Source organism: Cupressus sempervirens, chromosome 10 (assembly GCF_028749045.1).
Source record: "Cupressus sempervirens isolate cs-2001-9-10 chromosome 10, ASM2874904v1, whole genome shotgun sequence".
Classification (NCBI taxonomy): Eukaryota; Viridiplantae; Streptophyta; class Pinopsida; order Cupressales; family Cupressaceae; genus Cupressus; species Cupressus sempervirens.
Genome location: NC_143127.1, coordinates 667,824,246 through 667,842,161, shown reverse-complemented (window position 1 = coordinate 667,842,161; position 17,916 = coordinate 667,824,246).

Sequence of the window (17,916 nt, the reverse complement as noted above, 5' to 3'; positions counted from 1 at the left end):
GATCAATTTTGTGAAGAGAAGCAAAGGAAAATAAGATATTTAAGATATGAGAAATAGTGAGAGGTTTTTTACTTGTCTCTTGTATCAAAGAACATTATTGTATAATGCATGTTTGGGTAGTAAGCTCATCTTGCATACCTTTCTACAAATGTAATAAAAAATCCTAATAGGGTTGACGATTCTAACAAGGCCTAGTCCTATAAGAAGGATTGAGATACTATATGGATGTAATAGACTCCTAAAAGGGTAAATATATTTAATTAGATACTTTTGATTAGTGGATTTTTTTGGGTACCATCCCCAATAGGGTTTTTCCTAGGCCAAGGTTTCCCTAGATTAAAAATATGGTGTTATGAGTTGCATTACTTTATGGGTTTGTTTAATATTTAGCTTAATCATTTTACTTTCATATGCAAGTTGTAATATTGTCAATGATATCCATAATTGGGAAAAATTTTGTGAAATACTAATTCACACCCACCCACCATCCCTATTAGTATTTCCTATTGATTACAATTGCTATTAGCATACAGCTACTCAGAGAAGGCCTAATAATTTGAGTAATATATCTATGGATATGGATGAATATTAGAAGAATATAGAAGAAACCCTTGAACATATTGATGTACATATAGAAGAAACAGATTCCTTGAAAGATAAGTATGAAGATGTTAAAAATTACATTGAGAAGCTGAAGGACAAAAATAAACATATCATGTCTAAGAAATAGTCTAGAAATAAGACCATGGATTACAATGAGTTTTAAAGTCTTAAGAAAGAGAATGTGATCTTGAAGCATAAGCTACATTAAAAATCTAAAGTTGAGCTTGAAGGATGATGATAAGAATATTGAAGTAGAATTGATATCTAGAAATGTAGATCTAAGATGTAAACTTAAAAATATGACATCTGAACTTGAAATATCAAAATTATAGCATAAAGAGATTTAGAAGTATAATAAAATTGTCAAAGGAGAGCTAAAATAGTCTTAAAAAAATCTTGAGAAGTTGTATTCTAGTACGAAGAAGCTTGACGAGAAGATCTATAAATAGAGACCTTCTTAAGATAAAACTTGTGTTGAATATTTTGAAGGACAAACCATCTAAGAAAAATGGTGTTATGAAGGAACCATATATTGTGATCCAATAAGTTGAGAATGACATAAAAAAGGTTGAGTCAAATCAACCTAAAGATATACTTAAGTAACCTAAACAAGCCAAATCACCTAAAGAGGTAGGGAACTAGTTTAGAGGAAGATGTTATGCATGTTATGAATTTGGTCACATGAAGAAGGATTGTATAAGTAATTCATTTAAACCCCTTTCTAGTTACTATTATAATTGTCATGGATTTGACCTTAAAGCTAATGAATGTAAGAAATCTACATTCAATAATCATAATAGTAAAATGTTTAGAGGTACTAACCATGCAACTAATAGACCTATTGGAGGAACCAATGTTATAAGGCATGACATTGTGTGTTAGAAGTACAACAACTTTGGGCATATAGTTATAGATTGCAAGACACATATTAATTAGTTAGGACCTAGATATGGAAACAATGTCATAGTTTGCCACATTTGTTATTAGATGGGACATACAATACGATATTATAGAATGGACAATATGATAATGCCTAACAACATAATAAACCAAAATCTTAGAAGGAATGAGAATAATAGTAATAGTCAAAAGAAAATGTGAAAGATATTGCAGGAAACCTTGATGAATCACTTTTTAAAGATAAGCAACCAGAAAGTTCATATGTTGTGTTGGAAATTCAGTTAAGAGAAGCACCTAAAAGCATATTCAAGTAAGTCATAGTCACCAAAAAATCACAATCTAATTGAATAGTTCATTTTATCAATTAGTATAACTAAATTAACATTAGAACATTATAGAAAAACATAGGGTAAGAATTTAGACTAAGAAAGCTAGTATGTGTTAGAAAATAATGTAAGAAATATATGGTTAAGAGCACATGAGATTTAGAGTTTATATGTGAGTGCGCAAAGTAAAAGAAGTTGACTAGTAAATAAAAATAATGTTTTGTGACCTGTGTACTTCTATGATTGATGTAGAAAAAATTTGAAATTTAAGGATCAAAATCAGATTTTGAATACCATTTGATCGTGCAAGAAGTTAAGGAGTCCCTGGAGAGAATTTAAGAGATAAGTTATAGTGTTTTGAAGATGATTTGGAAGAGAATTTAGAGAGACCCAAGTTTCACAAATTTGAGTTATTTATCACTTGCATATTCATAATTTGAAGTTAGATTTGAAAATATTGGAAACCCCAACCTTTTTTTTATGTGAGTGAGAGTTCTAGATACAAGTTCAAGAATCACCCATAAATTGTATTAGAATATGACCCAATAGAAGAATTTTTGCAAGTGCTAAACCTGGTTTTTCACATAGAGGACTTATGTTCCTACATTCACTATAAGTTTGAGTCAGCTAGTGATAATGACACTCATGGATACATGAGCTTGCTATACAATAATGACCTAAAACTTAAACAAGGGTTTGAAAATTTGGGAGACCTAAACATCACTAATAACATGTTTCATTATGTATTCGATAACCATGAGTGGACAAGGATAATTATGAATTGTATACATGAATATATGTTCTAGGTGGGAGACATACCTATTATGATTTCCAATGACATGATTAAAAAATTTATTGGATTAATAAATGGGAGTAGTAACCATGCAAATATTAAGAATGTTAAGAATTTAGTGGAAACCAACCTAAAAATAGTATCATATGGAAGATACATGAAGTTGGATATGATCAAGTGATGGAGACACAACCCAAGCACAAAATGGACACAACAAGAAAGGGAAATTTTTATTAACTATGAAAATATGCTAGTACACTTAGTGCAGAGAAATAGACTCCAAAACATGCCCTATGGGCTTACAATAGCATAAATCTGGAGATAATTTCTTGTCCCAGTACCTTCTCTCAAACTCCACTCCAAACTGCCTTTTACAATGCCTAAAATGTTCTTAAATAGACCCCAAATGGTTAAGGATTAGGAATACATTCTAGAAAGTGCTAGTTAGCATCACTAAAAAAATAGAAGGCTTTAGAAGTTGCATTAGTAGTCAGTGCAAAATTAGAAGAATCTAGAAATGGTAACTGAACTTTCAGGAGGCATAAATTTTGAACCGTAGCTTCAATTGACAAACCGTTTACATTTTTGAAAAGCTCTCAAAGCACTCTATAGCCCTATGGACCAGCTTTGCTTGTCCCCCATTTTTTGGCCTTGCACAAGGTCATTTAATGCCTCAAACCTGACTTTGAAGCATTCTTAAGAGGCCTCAAGAAATTGGAAAACTGCAATAACTTTCAAACCATTTAGCCTTTTGACCTGATTCATTTTTTGGAATGTGCTAAATCATAATTTTAATCCTCCTTCCAATTTACACCTTCTAATTCACCATAATTATGGCCCAATTACATAGTCCTATTTTTTTGGCATTTACACATATCCCAAGGTGCTCAAATACTCTAACCCAGAACATGGATAGTGGAACTATGAGAGTTGGAACCTTTATTTGACCCAAATTGATATTCAAAAATGAAAAAACATGAAACAGAAACTATGTCTAGGTACATTTTTTTTTGGGTGATACAAGATTGCCCTTATACCTCTGGATGCTCCTGCATTATCAAGGAAGTTTATGTTAGACTTGTAAGAAAGATAATTGGATATAAAAAAAAATATAGTTCTATAGTTAACTTTGTTCTAGTAGGGTAAATTCATCAACATATATGATGACTATAAAAGGAGAGAAAGTTAACATATGTAAAATTTTGAGACAACAACTACTACTCTAAAAAGATAGAATCAAGAAGACCAATAATGCAATATTCAGATTTGAATCCTTTTTTATACATTTGGTTATCTAAGGAAAAGGAAAATTCCATGATATTCAAAGTTTTGAATGGAAATCTATTAGATGCAAATGGACCTGATCACACATTATTATAGAAACAAACTAGAAGATATAATGAAAGAAGATATCACTAGGATGATGAAGAGTATTCAAGTAGGAATGAAGAAAATATTTAGAATACCACCATCCTTAGTTGAGAAGTACAAGGATGAAATTTGTTTCATGGTCTAAACTAGTGTTACATGAATGGAGGTAGTAGAACCAATATTCAAGTTCATTGACCCTATAGGATATTAAATGGGAAAGAAGTTAAGTGAAGCTTATGTGAAGATAATATTAGCATTAGAAAAGGATAAGGAGTGTCCTATATGAGGCACGCATGAAGGAAAAAAAATCAAGTAGACATTTAACTACATAGTAAGGATATGAAGATGAGAGATGATAAGGAGATAGACAATATACTAAAGGAATTAGCTATGAACAAGGAAGAATTTAGAGAAGCCATTGGAATTATAATGGAAATAAAAGCAAGTGAAAAATCTAATATTCTTAATGCCAAGCCATTAGCCATTGAAAGTGTAGTAGAGGGAGTAATAGTTGTTGTACTATCCACCTAGATACCTATTTCACTTTATGTAGTACTCACACATGTGTAACCACTATTTGTTCTTCTAGTTCAATCAAAAGATGAAGATGTCACTATAACTAAATTCTAGTCATCCACTCCACCTAGCATCAAAAGATCAATGAGGTTTAATAAAGAAAAACAAGAACTAGTTCAACCACCTAAATACAAAAGTGTGAAAGAAATGTGTAGTGGTTCAGGGAAATAGTGAAAGACATTAGTTACTCAAATGGGTAATTAAAAGAAGAAGAGAATAGAGAAAGAGACATAGAAATAAAAATTACAAATAGAGGAAGAAGAATCCAAGAAGGAAATAGAGAAAGCTAAAATTAAAATTTCCATTGGAAAAAGGGACAAATGAAAATGAAAAGTTGAGAGACTAAATTGTATGATAATTAATAATGGATATTTTGTACAATTGAAAAAAACTATGAATTATACAAAAATTTTGATAATTTTGAGGTAGAGAATGTGATTATTAGATATATGATATTGTCTAATAGGAAATTTTGAGACATACATGGATAGATCCACAAAGATCTATATGAGAGGTTAGTTAAAAGAAATAAGAGACTTGTTAAAGAGGATAAGAAAATAAGGGAAAGATTAATAAGGAAAATATGTGTAGTGCAAGAAAATGAGAACCCTAAAATAATAATATAGAAAATTAAACCTTTACTTAGAAATAAGAAAAGATCCATTTTAATAATGGGAGGAAATTATGAAGAAGTCAATAAAGAACCTAAAGAGGCTATTGTAAAGGTGATGACTTATACAAAAGAAAGGTTAGTAAAGGAAAGAAAAGTGTAAGGGGAGAAATCCCTACTCACTCCATAATAGATGTACACATAGAGAAAAAAGATAGATCAATATCCACACCAAGAGAAATAGAAGAAGAAAAAGTTACAAGAATGAAAGAGGTAGCAGGAACATCATAGACACCACAAGTAATAATTGGCATAGACATAATGCATGTGGAAAATACAAGAATTATAATGGACACAATAAAAGATCCTTTTAAGGATTGTGACCCTTTGGTAGACTGCATAAGTTTCAAAGATAGAGGGAAGGAGGAAGCAAAAAGGAAGAAGGAAGAAGACGAAAAGAAGATGAGAGAAGAAGAAAGAATAAAATATTTTTTGATGGACTAATAAATAGGATAAACAAGATAATCAGAGGGGGGTGGGTGCATGACTCTACCTTGTAAATGACTAAGTGGTTTACACTAGTAGACAATAATGGTTATGGATACCAAGAGAAGATAAGATAATAGAAGAAGATAAGGAAGAAAAGCTTAAGAAAGTGATTGATCAAATTGAATTAAGTTGGAAAATCATAGCTCAAAAAAATTTCAAATTTAAATCTCAGCTAAAGCATGTTGAAACAAAGGAAGTAACCATGCAAATAGAAGTGATAATTGAGAAGAACAAAAGAGTAAATAATCTACAAAATTCATTGAGGGAAGTCACTAACAAATTGAAAACTATCATATTAATCAAGGTTACTAAATCAAACCTTTAGAAAAGAGAGAAGGAATTGATCAAAGCTTTTGATAAGGAGTTCATGGAGTTGTCATAAATTGCAACTACAAAGGCTCATCCCATTCATGATGCTGAAATGTTCAAAACAAATTATGAAATCATTAGAGAAGACTTGAAGAGTCTTGATGTATGCATCAAGGAATTAAGGAGATGCTTATATAAAGAAAAATCATTATATGGAAAATGTATTTGGTCACATGATTTTGTCAAAGATATCTCATACGAGATAACACTCAAATTGACTACATTGAAGATATTTATTACTAAGGCACAAAGTCCTAATGTGCATATCATGGACTTAGAGAAAAGAATTAGTGGAATTCATGATGACATTGGGCTATTAGAGTTGAAAAGGGAAATTATTGAAAACAAATTTTTTAGTTTTGTGAAGACAAGCAAAGGAAAATCAAATATTGAACATATGAGCAACAACAAGAGGATTTGTACTTATCTCTTGTGTTGAAGAACATTATTGTATATTGCATGTTTGGTAAGTGGACCTATCTTGCATACTTTTTTGTAATTGTAACAAGAACTCCTAAAGGGTTGAGGCTTCTAACAAGGCCTAGCCCTCTAAAAATGATTGAGACACTATATGGATGTAGTAGGCTCCTAATAGGTTCAATATCTTTCATCAAATACTTTTAATTAGTGGATCATTTTGTGGATATCATCCCTACTAGGATTTCTCTTGGTCAGTTTTTCCCAAGTTAACAAATTATGGTGTAATGTGTTGTGTTACTTTATGGTTGTCTTTACTATTCAATATAATAAGTTTACTTTCATATGAAAGTTATAATATTATAAATAATATCTATAATTTGACAAAACTTTTTGAAATATTGATTCACCACCACTCTTATTATTTCCTATTTCTAACAAAAAGGAAGGGTGAGGAAAGAGAGAAAGAAAACGGAGATGTAGGTGAGAAGAAAATTGAGGAAGTAGGAGATAAGGAGGATAAGGAGGAAGATTTGACAACAATAGAGAAAGAAAGAAGTGGTCAAGGAAATGATCATAGTCTATAGTTACAACTAGTCACTCCTATCAAAGATAGAAGAAAAGAATCACAAAGTTCCTCAAAGTCATCTTTAGAATGGAATACACAATGATCTCTACACTAGATGAATTAGCAAAAGAACCTAAGATTGAGATACTCAAGAAGTTATCAGCATTGGAGACACACAAACTAATTGAGAAGAGGAGAGAAAATAAAGGATCCCAACAAGTTCTTGAGAAGATGACCAAGAAAATGGAGAACCTGATAAGCATTTAGATAAATGAGGACAATTTACAAAAAAATCCCACTAAAGTCTTGGAAGAATTTGACAATAAATTTTAGACTATGATAGAGGTAGTTATAGTCATTGTCCAAATAGAGAATGATGCAAACCTTTTTAGGAAAGAATGTCAAAATATGAAGGATGACTTAACCAACTTGGACATTGCATCAAAGAGTTGAGGGGATGTATACATGAAGGCAAAGAACTATATGAGAAATGTGTGTTGGCACATGAACATATGAGTACCCTTATATCTCATATCAAGGCTAAAGAGGATGATTTAATGAATGTAATTAGTGAGATCTGGAACATAGATTCTCATGTGATTCACTTAGAGAAAAACATAAGAAAAATTAATAATGAGAGAAAGATAATAGAAATATTTAGAGAAAAATTATTGTAGAGGTTCCTTTTCTTAAAAGAACACCTATCACTATAGATTGATATAGTTTAGAGGTACCTACATGACTATCTAAAAGAGAAGACATCTTATGAATAGTTTAGCTACACAAATTGTCAATCAACTAAGTGAGTAGACTATGTTAGATTGGGGTTCTCATTTTACCAAATGATCAATCTATCAATGCCTAATACAACCACTCAACTTATAGTACATGGTGATATGATTTTTTGCAAAAAATAAAGAGTCAGATAAATTTGTATCCTATAGGTTAGGGTCTAGTTTGTGCAAGTTTTATAAAAAGAAACCTAGGTGAAACCCTATTAAATATTATTATGCCCCAAGAAAAGTTGTTAAGTCATATTTTACTATTTTTTTAAAAAAGGGCTTGGCGGGAAAATCAATTTTCAAAGTGGAACATTCTTTTGGGAGATTGTTTTAAAATTCTTTCCTTTTAGTCTCTTCTTCGTGAAAACTTTTTCTACCATCAAATTTTTTTAGATCTATGGTGGTCATCATGTCACATAGATAAGTTGCAAGTATTTTACCGTATGAAAAATGATGATCATCACAAAACATAAAGACGACAATGAAAAAAAAAAAATAGGCACCAAATTTTCATTTTTTTAAAGTTCTCAACAGACAGACTGATGTAAAAAATGTCAGTATCAAAGAAATGGACTAGTTGTTTTTCATCAAAATTTTTGGCAAAGTCCACGAGGTCACTATGTCATGACCATAAATGAATGAATCCCACTAGTAGTGACATAGCACCTTGTCTAAAAATCATAAAGCGTGAGATTAACAAGTGCATGAGTGTCATAAAGTTTTATTATTTTTAAATGAGGTTGTATGCTTATGATGCATTGTCAAAAGCATTTATTGTAGTAATAAGGGTAGAAACATGTGACATTTCTTGGAACTGAAGTTTGTTAATGCCTTAAGGAGGTCACTATGTCGCAACCGAAAAATCAAGAAATCTTGCTAGTAGTGACATAGTGCCTTGCTTGAAAAGATGGAACATAGTAACAATTATATTGAATGATGGGTACCAACAATTTTTTTTTAGTTAGCACATAATCATTGTGACATGTTGGAAATAATTAAGAACACATGTGTTTTTCTTATGCAAAATTTCTTAAAGAATGTGGTGGTCACTATGTTGTGACCGAAAAACCAATGTTTTACACCCGTAAAGATATAGTGCTTTATTGGAAAAGTCAAGACATGACGGGGCTCAATTTTATTGTTTTGTGAAACAGATTAAAATATTATGTATGATTTTCTAGCATGTCAAGGTATTTCCAAGTCACATATGACATGAAAAATCACTCAAGAAAAGGGTAGATGAAGATTTGGGATCGTCAGATAAAAGTTTCATCAACAGTTGTTTCCAAGTTGCCATCAAGAGTTGTGCAGTGTTTATTCCATGTGACATGGTAACCAAGGGAAGGAATGCATGGGCCCGCCATAGTTGAAATAAGATAATAGTAGATTCCACACTATGAGATCAAATTTGCATCAATGGTAAGTACTAAGTTGTTATGATGAATTACTTATTTTTTAATGGAAGCAACATAGCAACCAAAGGGAGAGATGGAGGGACCTATCACAGTCACACTAAAATAGTGATCAAATGCACATCATCAAATTATTATGAATCAATGGTGGTCTTTATGTCACATATGGAAATTGCTCACTATTTATGCATGATGACATAGCGAGAAGGAAATATGTGTCCATAAGTGCTAGTGGGTCTGGTCCAAGTTGCCAGTAGTAAAAGAGAGGCTTACGCGGAGAAAGCTTATTGGGTTGACTTCCAGCTTGGTGAGTAGAAAATGAGTTATATTTTATTTTATTGCTAGATCGTTGAATTTTTTGAAAATAGATGGTGTATTTTAAAAAATAGGAGGTGGTGCCACTTTGTTCTCCTTACAGTTCATTTATGAAGATTGAAGGCTCCTCGTGTGAACTAGGAATAGAGTATATTGCAAATTTTTTTTCTAATTCTTCTCCATGCAAAAAAATCTTTAGATTTATAGAGAGCTCAAAGTTATTGAGAACTTGTGCTTGGTGATTAAAATGCAAAGAAATTTCTAGTAATCATGGTGTGTTGTAGAATTATAGTTATAGGATAGTGAAAAGCAAGTAAGTTTTGCAGTCCATTATTTATTAATTTTCCTAGTATTCTGCAATTTTAATCACCATGCCTCCAATGAAAATTTTCTTAGGTTAGATAGACTACTTGTCTAGAAATATACATGATTATTTCCTTGAGTTGTTACCTAAATCCACAAATGAATCTGCTCAAGTGAAAAAATTGACTACTCTAAACCCTAGACTCAAAATTGTTGATGGATTGTATGATAAGGGAAATTGGATTAGGGATGTAAGATTTATCAAATAGGGATTGTTCTCTTCATAAAATGGTTCTTAGAAAGGTAATTATTTTCCCCTCATGGGAACATCTAGAACTTTGACTTGGGAGAACTAGTGGTCCCTAGTGTTTTCATGAATTCTAACCTATTAATTGTTATTGTCAAAAGTTATGACCCAACAATTAGAGTAGTAAGAAGACTGGATGGTGAATGTTTGATCACAATAAGCCCTAAGGAAATTCTAGAAGTTTTTATTCTAGAGCCACTATCAGACTATCATATACCTATTGACCTACTTGATCTAGAAAAGGAATATATATCCAAGAAGGATACAATCAGATAGGGTGCATTGAGGGCACACATAGGCACAACTTGGAACTTGCCAGTAATCACAACATCTACTAGGGAGCCTTTTAAAAAGGAATATTTCAATTCTTAGGTTGTGGAGATTTATATGACTCTGTGTAGGGTTTTCAGTTAGGGTGAGCATAATATCATGCCAATAAGTTTTATGTATATAATGACTTAGATTTCTTCTTTTGGTGTTGACATTTTTTTTTTTTTGCCTCCTATTTAGTAGAAGAAATCCATATAGGCTTGGTTGGAATTGCCAAGGGAAAGCGAGAAATTTTTTTTGGTCATTACTCACTACTTATGCATATGTTCTTGTTTAAAGGTGTAACATGTTTTGGGAAAGAAATGAATTTGAACAAAGAATGGGAGGGAAAAGCTCTGCTAGTTCAATTGTGGAGTGTAGATATGACCTAAGATGTAGAAAAGGCTATTTTCTTCAAGTTTGATAGGTACTTTGCCTCAAGGTTAAGGTGCCTCTTATTAAGGGACAATCCTTGAATCCCTAAGGCATTAATAAATTTTATCAAACCCATGGAGAACCCCTTTGGTTTGAAAGTATCACACAATTGGGGAGATATTATACCATACCTTATTTCAAATATTTATAGAATTTATGGTTTCAAAGGAACTCCTCACATATTGCCCTACTAGGTACCTCTAAAAGTAGGGATATTGAGATATTGTGGTAGTTGGGAGGATTAGATGAAAATTATTTGGTAAGAAGACAAAGAGGCTCAATTTTCCCAACTTGTATTGTAGCCCATCATTTTGTAATCACAAAGGGTGGCTAGTTATTTCTATATAAATTAGTAGACTAGTATAAGATGGTTGTATCTCATCCATATTTTTGTGATACTGAAGGATTCTATGATTTTGTTTTTAGACACAGGGCTAAGCTTGGTTCCATAAAACATGAGCCTTATTACCTTGAGGATATAATAATGAATGAGCTCTCTTTGCAAGAGCAAGAGACCAAAAAAGAAAAGTGGAGAGTTTTTTCAAGAGTTTTGGAATTCATTCATTGTTTTGACAAAGATTATGAGCCTCTTGATAATGCAATAAAAGAGGCAGATAAAATAAATAAACTCATGATAATTTTTCCTGATATAATGGAAAAAATGAATGAGAAGAAACAATTTTTCATTAAAGCCTATCTTGATAAAGACAGAGAGGTTATGAGAAGGCTAGCATTCACTCCAAATATTGAAGCAAGACAATTGATTTTCCAAAAATAGTTTGGCTATAATGTATTCCAAAATAAGAAGATCATTGTGGATAAATGTAAAAAAAAATAGGATTTGTTAGTGTTGTCATGGAGGAAAGACTTGATGAGCCTACTCATAAGAGGAAAAAAATAATAAAAGAACAAGGTCCTCACATTGAGGAATATTCATCTACCCAATCCCCTTTTTAGATTGGAAAGGAGCAGCTCACTAAAGAGCATGTTGAATAGCCGGGGTCCCAATGGGAGTATTTATTACCTAGGTAGAGCTAGATGAGGAAAATATTCAAGAGCCTCTAGTGCCAAGCCTTGATTTGATAGTGGAAAATTATAAACTAAGGGAATTGGACCCTGTGTTAGAATGGGCTAGCCATGAATTCCTGTCAAATGATGATTTTGTTAAGTCAGGAGCTTTCTATCAATTTTCTTGGAGAGAAAACATGGGAAAATATGAGTAAAATTGTGATAAGTTAATAATAGAGCATCTAGAAATGGAGGAGGCAGCCTTATAGAATCGTATAAAAGAGGAAATGATGCAAGAATTCCAAAATATAACCATTGAAGAGGGGAGAAAAATGGTGAAAGCATCTAATATCCTACTGTTACCCAATTGGTATATAGTAGATGCTCTATTTTTTAATTTTGTTTCTAATAAACTAAACATACAGGATCAGAACAAGAAAGAAATAAAAGGTTCCACCTTTAGTGAAGACCAGGTTGCTTTAGTAATTTGATCAATAAGGAAAGGATCCATGACTATTTCATCATAGTCAAATGACACTAGATTAATCAAGAATATAATTTTAAAGAGAGTGACAGATATAGCCAATGTGGAGGCTACACATTTAAATATTGATACATCTCACCTAGCTTTGGCCACTGCAGGGAGAGATGAGAAGGAAAGGTTGGAGTTACAAGCTAAGTATGAGAAAGTTTTGGCGGTTTATAATAAAGAAGTTTAAAAAGGAATTGAACTTAAAAATAAAATGAGGGAACAGTTTTCTAGGCCAAAGATCACATACCTTTACCCACCAGTGGAGCCTTTTAAATCCACTCCCCTCATTGAAATTCTTGATACTCCATAAAGGCCACAATATTATATAGCTAAAGATTTTGAAGAAGAAAAGACCAACCTATGGGCACTACATGTAGAGTTGAATACACAATATGAAGATAAATTGAGGAAGGGATCTCATGTATCTGGTTGACAAAATTAAATGGCCATTGTTATGTGATCAATTAGAAAAGGTAATTAACATATGGGAAGAGATAAAAGAAAATGAAGAGACTTTGAAACCCATTATAAATAAGTGGAATAAGAGGAGAAAAAAGGTCACATTTCTATGTTATTCTGTCATAAAATTTTCACATGACCACATAGAAAAAACTTATGATATTACTAATGATCTTCTAGAATTTGATGATAGAAGAGTTGGGTTATAGAGGAAGATTGTTAGTTACTTGAATAAGTATAAAAGTGAAAAATTTAACTTGTTCCCATTTTCTTTGGATAAGAAGAATAAACTAAAAATTAAAGATGAATGGGCCAAATATTTAGATGATTTATTTTGTTTAAGAATAAATAAAGTCATTAATGGAAAAGGACATGCATGGTGGGGAACCACAATGGAAGAGCCGGTGAAGGTCTAGTTATTCTTTGATTCTTTGAAACAAGAATTTGTTAACATTGATAAGGAGTCTAAATTTTTAATCAAGAAGAAAAATGATATCCTCCACTTTAGCTAGCCAGATGGCACACTTTTTGACAAGTGGATGTCAAATATTGCTTTTGATGAGAAATGGGAAGAGGTTGAGAGTGATGATGATGAGATGGATCAAAACAAAATACAAATCATTAATGCATCTTTAGAAGATTAGAGAAGAGAAGAAGAAAAAGAAGGTCACCAAGTTGGAAAAAACAAACCTAGATATAACCAGGTTGGCAGAAACAAACCTAGATATAACTATTAACTTAATAGTTTGTGATGAAGATGGTGAAGATCCCCGAATTGAGGTTAATCTACAAGCACCAGATCATGACACATCATTAACAAGTTTGATGGCTACATATTGTTAGGATAAACCACGGACAGAAATAAAAACTACATGCAAATATAACCAATAACAAAAATAATAGAACACAGAGAAATGAACACAAGGCACCAAGATTTAACGTGGTTCACCCAATCCCTTGGCTACGTCCACCAAACAGCAAGTCCGATCCTATTACAATCCAGTGATTACAACCTGATTACAATCTGTAATCCCTTACAGCTCAATACCGCCGCAAGAACCAATTTCGTATCACCACACATCAAAAAATACCCAACCCTAAGCCCTTTTTATACAAGTATTAAACCGCTTTAGGGTTATAACATGTCGGCCATAATATGTCGGCTACCATGTCGGCTACAATCAGTACTTTCCTGATCAGTCACCACAATCTAACACATATTTTGAGGAATCAAAATAGCAGAAGAGCCAATCACTAAAGTCATGGCCTTTGAAGATGTAACAAAAAGTGGACCCATCAAAAGAATTTTTCGATGTAAAAGGATTTTTGTTACCCACAATTTTGTCTTTTGTGACAATTTTAAAATGTAAATATCTTTTGTTAAAGGGATAGTTGTCAATTCTTGATGCTTAAAGCTTGTTGCATCTCATGGTATATAAGTGAGATTTTAGGGCTAGAGAAAGGGTCCAAATTATTGTCTTTCTAAATCTTTAGTAAGTATGTTTGGTCCATCCTTTTGATGAATACTTTGTGATATATTTTCTCTATCAATTTATGAGATTACATCAATTTGTCAGGATTTAGATGTTGGTTTTTGAGTCATTCTGAGTCTTGTTCAATTGTATACAATTGTTTTCAAAATGAAATTAATACCAAGATGAACTATCACTGCATATTTTTTGGATGAATGTTGTCTCCATTTATTTCACCTAGTTATTTTGAAGTTATATAAGAAAAGCTTGTCCAATTGAATGCAATTGAATTGTATATCAGTACACCATTGCTATTAATTCAATGAATTAAATAAATGCCTTAGTGGTATTGATAGGGTCTCTACAATAGTAGGAAGGATGTTTTTGAGTATGATTTTCAATAAGAACTATTCATAATATTGATTGTAAAGTAATCAATCAGATCTAGGAATTGAATGGAATTTGAACCCCAATGGATGAGGCATTGGTCTATTGAATTCAATCTATAAGTGAAGAAATCATAGGCAATCATTAAACTCAAATTAAAAATCACTTTTACTTTACTATTCAAGAGAATTATCAATGTTGGTCAGCACTTGTTTTCATTTGATCTCTAAGCTTTAGTCAACTACTATTGCTAGAAATACTTGTAAATCTGAGAATTGTGACCAAATCTTCTTATAAGGGATGTGTATTATCTTGAAGTGTCATGGAACAAGCATATTATATATATGTCAAAGATAGGAGATGAGAATTAGAATGAAACTAAGATATTTTAGCTCATTTGTATTCATTTCTTTCAACCATCTCTCAAGTATACCCACCTTGGTTCTACAACGCCTAAAGAGTAGGAAATCTATCTTGATTTCATTGCAAATGCATCCATATAAGAAACACATTCAATTTTTTATAGTAAGCAGTTGATCCTTAGATTATTTGTGCTTTGATTACCTTGGTATTGAGTATTTTGTTACTTAATAGTTGAAAAACACCAACAAAATTATGACTCCAGTGGGAAATTTCTTAACACACACGAGTGTATAAAATGTACTATAGTTTCTATGGTAGAGGTGTATATGTTTGTTTCTAAGAATTTTAGTATTGATCATAGTGGTAATGATTTTTTAGTGAGAAACCTTGAGAATTTAAACAAAAGATGAAAAACCACAAGTATCATGGACTTACAAAAATGTATACAACCTTTATGAAGTGTCTTATCTATCAAGAAAGAGTTGCAGTCATGTGTTTTTTGTGATTGATCCTTATGTCATTAATTTATTTGGTATTTTCTTGTACGTTTTCCTCTAAAATAAAAAGCTATCTTACTGTCATTTTTCCCTAGAATAGGGTGGCAACTTAGTCAAGGTTTTGAAGCTACTGCTTATTTATCAAAAAATTCTCTTTAATGGCTGATAAAATGAAGAATACAAGAGCTTACACAAGGGCCAATCCTAATGTACCCTTATATACTTATTTACCCTAGAGTGGCAGGAACAATCAAGGCAAAAAGAAGGCAAATCTGAAACCTACCTAGAAATCCAAAAGTAATACATTAGTATATCCTCAATATTAACCAGTGGTAGGAAGGGAGTCTTCTTCATTAAGTTCTAAGTTAGAAACTACAAGACTTTTGGGGGGGATATTTAGTACTCCACTACAAGAAGACCAAGTTTATCATGATAAAAATGTTTCCTTAGTAGGAGATATGTTTCATAGATTAGATATGAACCATAGGCTAGGATATGGGAATGTCATAAAAGATCCTACAACAGTTCCATATATTGACCCTAATCTTATTGATCTTGATGACCCTACTAATTCAGAGGAAACTTCTATAGACCCTAAGGAAGTATGTTTAGAAATAAAATTTTCAAGAAATGGGTCATAGAAGAGGAGGCAAAATTTATTCATTTGGAGAAGGAAAGAGAGCAAGCCACTTTGAATGTTTTATTGAAGGAGATAACTTGCTTAGAAGGATGGATGCTTTGAAGGAACAAAATAAGAAGTTGAAAGAAAGGACCTCAGTCCTTCATGCTGATGTGTTTAGGGATATAGATAGTTTAAGGTCTAAAGTTATAGAATAAGAAAAACTCATGATCCAAAGGCAAGAACCTATCATTTCCAAAGTCCAAGCCTATATGCCCATCCAAGAAAATCATGTAGAAACTATTGTGAAACCCATTGATAAAGGAAAGGGAAAAGCTATAAGAATTCTAATAAATGAACCCCAAGCTACATTACACAAACCTATGAATCTTCCAATGTCTAAACTAGACCTTGATATTGAAAGGGCTAGAAAATAAAAAGAGGATTTGGCAAAAGAATTGAGAAGGTTCAAAATGAATCTCAAGTAGTAGAAACTAGGAAAAAGATTTAGTTCATCAAATCGAACTCTACTTTAGCTTCTTGGCCCAACTTGTCTACCCAAAATGCAACTTGTGTGCCTACTTGTGGACCTATAGTATCTAGTTAGACAATTTCCCACTCTACCCCTATGTCATCATCCACTACTAGTATTCCAATCCCTACTATCCAAATACAACAATCTCAAGCCAATATTACTCAAAATTAGAACAATATATCAAGCACATCGAATGCTATTGGTTTTTAGAAGAAGCCTATATATGGAAAAATTTAGAGAAATATCATTCCTAGGGATTCCTGGTTTCCCTCATACCATATCTTTTGATCTAAGAGATAAATTTGTTAAACTCTCTGGGAACAATGTTGTCACTAGAGAGGAACATTTGAGAGTCTTTGTAGACATGTTGAATTACTTTGAAGTTGAGCATGAAGATGTGGTGATGAAACAATTTGTGTAATTTTAAATAGAAGATGCCAGGGATTGGTTTAGAAGATTACTAGATGATTCCATTAGTTCTTGGAGTGATATGGAGAAATTATTCAAAGAAAAATATGGTGACAATACTAACACTAGTTTCATGTTGAATGATTTCAATAATATCAAGAAATGCCCTAATGAATCTACATTTGATTTCATTGTAAGGTTTCAAAAAGGAATGTATAAGTTGTTCTAGGTTATGAGATTGAATGAGGATGTTTTTCTTAAAACATATTTTGATGCTTTTGACAACAAGATGGCTTATTAGTTGAGGGATAAAGATCCTAAAAATTTGAGGGATGCTCATAAGATTGCAGTAAATATTGAAAATAATAGAAAAACATATGGTAAGCTTGGGAGGAGAGATGATCCAAAGCTATTCAGTCTAAAGAATAACAACAAAAGGGAAGTTGATAAAACTCCTACAGGTAAGAAACCTAAAGAACCCATAATAGGTTACGTATTGGACTTGCTAAAAAAGATGAACCCAATGACTTTCAATACACATAAGTCAAATGCTAGTGAGAAGCTCCTAGTGAATAATAGCCATTTCAACAAATAGCCAAGAATGCAGAACTATCCTTATACCACTCAATGGAAATATGGCAAACTAATTCCTAACCAGCCCCAACATGTGAAGGATAAGGGTACATTAGAT